The sequence below is a fragment of the Leptodactylus fuscus genome, chromosome 6, assembly GCF_031893055.1.
Source record: "Leptodactylus fuscus isolate aLepFus1 chromosome 6, aLepFus1.hap2, whole genome shotgun sequence".
Classification (NCBI taxonomy): domain Eukaryota; kingdom Metazoa; phylum Chordata; class Amphibia; order Anura; family Leptodactylidae; genus Leptodactylus; species Leptodactylus fuscus.
Window position 1 is genome coordinate 69,883,498 of NC_134270.1, and position 6,000 is coordinate 69,889,497.

At 43.0% G+C, this 6,000-nt stretch overlaps 1 protein-coding gene across 2 annotated transcripts in view; it reads right to left on the reverse strand.

Annotated features, from left to right (window-relative positions):
• The window catches only part of CDC42EP5 (CDC42 effector protein 5), a 28,530-nt gene extending 22,982 nt beyond the window's left edge, over positions 1-5,548 (reverse strand). Inside the window, exons 1-2 of one of the 2 annotated variants that reach the window (XM_075280174.1) lie at positions 5,471-5,548; positions 4,873-5,142 (exon numbers count right to left, since the gene is read on the reverse strand). The gene's annotated coding sequence lies outside the window, so the exon portion shown is untranslated. The remainder of the gene's footprint in view (positions 1-4,872; positions 5,143-5,470) is intronic. The other variant, XM_075280175.1, reaches the window with a different exon arrangement.
• Positions 5,549-6,000: the final 452 nt, after the last annotated feature.

Genomic DNA, 6,000 nt, shown 5'->3' on the forward strand with positions numbered 1-6,000 from the left:
AAGCAGGACTTGCGGCACTCAGCTGTTCACTGTGGCATCGCCTTTCTAAGAAGGTTGTCTATGAAGAAACAACCCCATTTAATAGCATCCAGATAAGTTACTCGCCCACCATATGGTAACCCTCCTCTACGACCAGCTGATGCCCATGGAAGGGGATCTGCATCTACCTGAATATACCGCCACTTATACACAATGATGATAAACAATCGCTTCATTCTCATGTTCTGGTGCAAGTGAAACGTAACTGACCAGATGGCAGAAATTTCACTATGACAGATAAGAGAAACTTCCCCCAGCTTTCACGCTCCATACTGTTTTTCTTCATGGGACTCTTAGCAGGCAGCACATCCTGAGAAGTATAACTCACATAGACATGTTTATATGATACACAATGACAGCGAGTTTAACCATGGGAACAGTTTATAAGGATGGAAATAACAGCAAGAATATACCTTTAAACTGTCAGGCATGACTGGAAATGAGAGGTGTAATCCCAGCTAGAACAGGTAAAGGTGACTGGGAATAAAACCACATCATTTAGCTATAACAAACTCTTCCCACGCATATGTCACTTCCATGTCTCATAAGTGTATATACAAACCTGGGTGTTTCTCCAACTTCAGAAGGCTTGTAATAGCCATCAGTAGGCTGTGACCAAGTAATGACTGATCCTCATAGCAGATGTGTGACCTGTGACATTAGAGGAGCTTTGACTATGGCTCAGTCCTCCCCTCTAGGTGAAATAGAACTTTCTTCTTGTGCTGGTTCACATGGTGACTCGCCCTTAAATCTCAGATAGGAGGGTCTGATTTTTGCCCTCCTCACTGAATCCATTGTGGGATAGAAAAGCATTATGACCTTTGCTTTCTCTTCTTTGGTTGCAAACACTGCATTGCTTTGGGGTTTACATTGCCAAAAAAGAAGGGTGAAGGGGTTAAACACAAGTTGGGCTCCTTCCCCTCAGGACCCATAGCTGCTACTGGATATGGCTCTCTGTTAAAAGGGTTATGCCATGGCTACAAGACTCTTCTGTATGCATTACATGGTCAGCTATTCATTTGAATGGCTGAAACCAAGGGAAATGGTTAAGGGGATATTGTCACTCCTTAGGGAGAGACCACCATATAGGTGTGTGGAGACTTGTTAAGCCTTTAGCACTCCACTTTGCAAGGAACTATGGGAAGAATATGCAAATCTGCCTTCCATGATGTAATTAGGAAGACAGTTGCTGCCTCAGTATTGCAAACCAATAGAGGGCGCTCACTGGAATGTGCAAGCCTGTCTTATGACAGGATTCCAGTGAAATAACCCAATAATGGCTGCTCCCTTTAGCATCATGCCCGACCTTCCAAGAGGCCTTTGTTTTGCAATGACGCTGGGATTATTACCAGGTATAGTCTCTCAATCGAGGACAGGGAAATGGCCATGCTGGACATAACTATGAGCATAAGTATTGCCAGACTTCCCTATACACAAGCATGCTTGGTGCAACCTGCAGAAATCGGCATATGCTGCCACCATAAGACTATTGCTCAACTCTAAAAAAGGCATTATTATGAACCATCCCCCCAAAAAAACTGACATAAACTCAAGATAATTGTGCACCTAGATGATCAGATACCCCTATTAAAAGCAAAACCGAACAGTAATGCTCGTTCCACTGCAGTGGTTTTTTTTAAAGGAGTTGTCCAGGCTAAACTTTTAAAGTTTAAATCCGCTGGGGTCACAAGAAAAACCCCAAAACACTCACCTGTCCCAGTTGTCCCATTGTCGTCCCGCGCCTGCCAGTTCATTTTCTCTCCTGGGTCTCTTCCAGTGTTGTGCTGAAACCATTGATTGGACTCAGCGGTCACTTGACCAGGCCAATCAACAACCTCAGCAAGAAGACCCGTGATGACCCTTCGCTGCTTGGCCTCAGTGGTCAACTGACTGCTGAGGCCAATCAGCAGCTTCAACACAACACCTGAAGATGCCGCGGGAGCAGATGACACAGGAGGGCACTGGGGCAACGGGGACAGGCGAGAATACATTTTTTTCACTTCCCCAACTTATTTAAACTTTAAAAGGGTTGTCCGTTTTTGCCTGGACAATCCCTTTAACCACTTATTTTGAGTAAACCCTTTATGAAACATCAGGGTGCAATCAGGCACTTGCTAAAGTCTTGAGATCGTTGCTGCGTCCTGATAAAATCAGCAGAAAAAGGGGGCCACACGGTGGCTCAGTGGTTAGCACTGCAGCGCTGGAGTCCTGGTGTTCAAATCCCGGCAAGGGCATAAAACCATCTGCAAGGAGTTTGTATGTTCTCCCCGTGTTTGCATGGATTTCCATCCCATATTCCAAAGACATACTGATAGGGAAAAAATGTACATTGTGAGCTCTATGTGGGCTCACAATCTACATTAAAAAAAAAAAAAAATCAGCAGAAAAATTAAAAGGAAACAATTTCTTTAAACTGAATCCATGAAACCATTTTCTTCTCAGTGAGTTTACACAATAAGAGAATAAAGGGTAAGCTAAAGCAAATAATTACAGTGAGATTAGGACCCTCCCTCGCTTTCAGGAGGATGTCATTTGTCAGGATCAAACTTATGTAGCGCTAATTTAGGGTCAAACGTTCACCTATAGTGTAACATACACAAAGATATACTATATAAGGGTAAAATAAAAAACAAACACACAACAAGAAAACAGTAAATGTAAATCCATGAATTGCTCCCTGGTAGAACCATCATTACTACTACCCTAGAATCTTATGATGGGAATAGGATAATGTGTCTACTTGTGCCACAGTTAAAGATGTATCATCATACAATGTTCTCACTGAATTTAGAACAAAAATATTACTGCTTGTTTGCCACTTTTTTTTGGCATAGAAGTCATGGTAAACCAACCAAACATTCCTAAGGCTTTTCAAGGCTAGCACATGGGCCCAGTAATTTCTAAGGCTCCATATACATTATCTTGTATTTTCATGGTGCTGTGTATGGGGTTGTGAGCTCAGGACATGTCCTATTCTTGTTCATCGAGACATCCATGTGCCGTTTACAGTCACCTAAGGCTCTGCCATGTGAATGAGGCCCAACTCCGTTCAGAATTGAATTTTTAAACAACTTGACAGAAGAGGACGACTCAATGACTTTCCAAGTCTCTCCACTATTGGAGCATTCATGTTAGCACCTGCCAGGCCGCTTGTAATACACCAGAAGCACATCCTTTAAAAAGCTGACAAAGCACCCAGTGCCATTTTATTGTGTGCTGCTGTGAATACATATGCTTATTCACAGAGACGCTGAATACATTAACAGTCTACATTACAAAGAGTCAATGCATAGGAATCTCAAGGCAGCAGTCAGATTGTGACATCTCAAGGGCTGGATTCAGTGTATCAAGCTGATATTTCCCAGTTTCAAACTTTAAAACTCATTGCAAAACTTGTACTTGATGAGCAGCAGTACAGACAGGATATGTCCATATGTTATTAATTCCTATAGCGATACATAACTTTCCATGGAGAATAATAACATAAGTGGTTGAAGGTATCTGAACTACAGCTGCCCATACACCTTAGACAGCTGTGGGTCGAGAGCAATAATCCTGCCAGCTCTTCATACACGTGCACACTGGACTCAGCCAGGCGGACATGAGTTTTCAATTAGGAAAGGGGAGTGAGGTTTATCTCCACAGGGAACATTTGATTTCAATATACCCACATCATGCCATGTCCTTCCCCCACCTCCCCCCAAACACTGCCACTGGGGGAGGTTTGGTACACATCACAAAGTCAACTGGTGCTAGCAATATCAGCAGGCTTGGATCATTTTCTAGCTTAAACTGAGGCCCCACGTTGCGGAAATACAGATTCTTTTGTTGCAGATTTTGTAGCAATTTTTTGAGCCAAAGCCAAGAATGGCTAGAAGAGGAATGGGAAATATATAGGAAGCTATTATACTTCTACCTTCTGCTAAAAAACTCATCAAAATCTGCAACAGAAAAAGCTGCGTTCCTGCAATGTGGGCCCACAACCAAATTTTCAGAGATCAGATTGCATTGTCTGATCTTAGTGGAAACTACAGCATACAACAATAGCTGGTATCTATGGAGATTAGTGATATGCAATGTTGAGGACAGGCTGCATACAATACAGTACAATTCATGCCTGAAGCCGCTGAAAAATAAGCATTGGTCACAACTTTATCTGCTTCTTGGTATAAAGACGCCCAAATGTTCATGCTCGCAGCTTAGGTCACTTATTTTAGTGAATAATCTGAGAATGTGAATCATATAGTGGCTACGGTTAGTTTAAAGGACAATAGGCCATCTAGAGACACATAGTACACAAAGTATTGATGCCAATAGCATTACACCCCCCATTCCATCCCCACGCGTCAGGACTCACTTCCTGTGTTAATGATCTCCCAGCCTGACTCCCTGTGCGGGGCCCCACCAGGCTCCAAAACTCAGGAAGCCCCCTGGCTGCAAGTACAGAGCCGCCCTTAGGGTCCAACCATTAGCCCAGCTTCAACAATGAGCTTGTGTGACTATTACGGCTACTTGGGACTTTTTTACAAGGTGATGTATATGAATGACATCAGTGTGCCCAAAAAGTCCCTAACTGCTGGAGTGCTGCCCAAAATAGGGATTTTCTAAACCCTGTATTCCTGGAAGAAAGGAAAGCGTTTTAAATATTCTAATAGCCATTCTCGTCTGAAGGCAGAACTACAGAAGGGAAAGAGTTAACAAAAAAAAGTCTAGTGAGGTCTCCAGTCTGAATAACTGCCATCACAGACCCTGCGCTTTAACCCTATCATTACCAGAGTGCTTGTAGGTTACATACAAACAGCATTCATGGAAGTGTCCGGAAATCCAACTCACCTTTCCTAATACAGCTGAAGGAGAATTTCACCTTTAATTAATCTTAATCTCCAATCCTGATCTCTTTTGTTTTATAATCCAAGGATCAAAGAGCAGATCAATGAGAGGCTTCCAGGTCTGTTCACTCCCAGATAAGAAGTTTCTCCACAAGCTGCCTGTGTCCTTCTCAGAGGGTGTTGTATGTCCACCAGCAGAAGGCGCCTTCTAGATCCCTCTTCTACTTCTTCCTGATCTTGGCTGGGCGGGGGCTTCAAGGAGAACTCTTTACATCTAGTAGAAGCATCAAATAAAACAATGCAGCCTGAGAAATCTATCAGCAAATACCGTCCATATGTCCCCCCTCCCCAAAGCCAATAAAACAAGACTGAAAAACTAGAAGCAACGAAATAGAAATGGTAAAATAAAATATAAAAGCACATAAATAGAATATTTATTCCTTATATGAGCATGGTACATATACATTGCCTGACAAGATTACATAAAAGTAGCAAAAATAGTGAAAAATAAACAAATACATAAGAAAGAAAAAACCCCACTGATAATGTAACCCTACATGTCCTGAGCACATTGCAGCCTTCACCTAGTCACATGGTCTTACCTGCCATTCAGTAGGGATCAGAGTCCATGCTGCAGCCACCAGTTGTGTGTGTATTGCTGCCTATACAAGGATAATGCAATGCACATCCACCACAGACTCAGCTAAACTGTTCATTCTCCTCCCCCTTCCTGCTCAACAGCCAGGGAAAGAGTTAAAGGGGCGGGATGACGTCACACATCCCGAAACTTTCCTAAGAGTTGTGCGTGTAGAAGCAGCCTGTGTGCCCAACATACAGTGCAATGGCTGCCTGAACAATCGGCTGCTTGTGTCTCTACAAGGCTTGTGCACATTGTGCTGTGATGTGCAAGGACAAAAATGGCTGTAAATTCACATTGTAAAACAGTGGCGGATCTAGGCTTTACGGGGCCCTGGGCAATTGACTTTGTCGGGGCCCTACTTACCGGGGGTCTGGGGGGCCTTCCCCAGGATTTTTTGAAAAAAATTAGCCCTAAAAATGCGTTTTTGAGGCTTTTTTTTTTTATACTAGTTAGCTGTGTTTGACCAACTTCTAAAACTGACCTTATTTGTGT